The 337-nt window shown below is 40.7% G+C and overlaps 1 protein-coding gene across 1 annotated transcript in view; it reads right to left on the reverse strand.

The window, feature by feature from the left end:
- The window catches only part of LOC118321112 (tyrosine-protein kinase CSK), a 41,527-nt gene that overhangs the window by 10,612 nt on the left and 30,578 nt on the right, over window positions 1-337 (reverse strand). The gene's annotated exons all lie outside the window — the stretch shown is intronic.

Here is a 337-nt window from a genome sequence, read left to right on the forward strand (position 1 = left end):
CTCTTGCTTCCTTATGTAGAACCAAGCTGTATAGCCCTGCTCCCCCCTCACCATATGGCCTGGTGGATACATGTATAGGCTACTAATGGATGGATTAGACAGCTGCATCACAGTGTGTGTTTGCATTAATATCTTGGTTTTGATCATATTCGGAATACGGCTTGTAAATATATAGAAAACGGGTTATTCATGTCACTGTTTATGTGATCATAATGTATCCAAGTTTCTGATGGTTTGTGTTCAGGTCTCCTGATTCCTTAACATCTCAGCCTATTATTTCTGTACTGACTGAGTTACCACAACAACTGAGAACAAACAGCTTGGTTTCTGGCTGTCT

The sequence above is a fragment of the Morone saxatilis genome, unplaced genomic scaffold, assembly GCF_004916995.1.
Source record: "Morone saxatilis isolate NCDOM2014 unplaced genomic scaffold, NCSU_SB_2.0 Contig11, whole genome shotgun sequence".
Classification (NCBI taxonomy): domain Eukaryota; kingdom Metazoa; phylum Chordata; class Actinopteri; family Moronidae; genus Morone; species Morone saxatilis.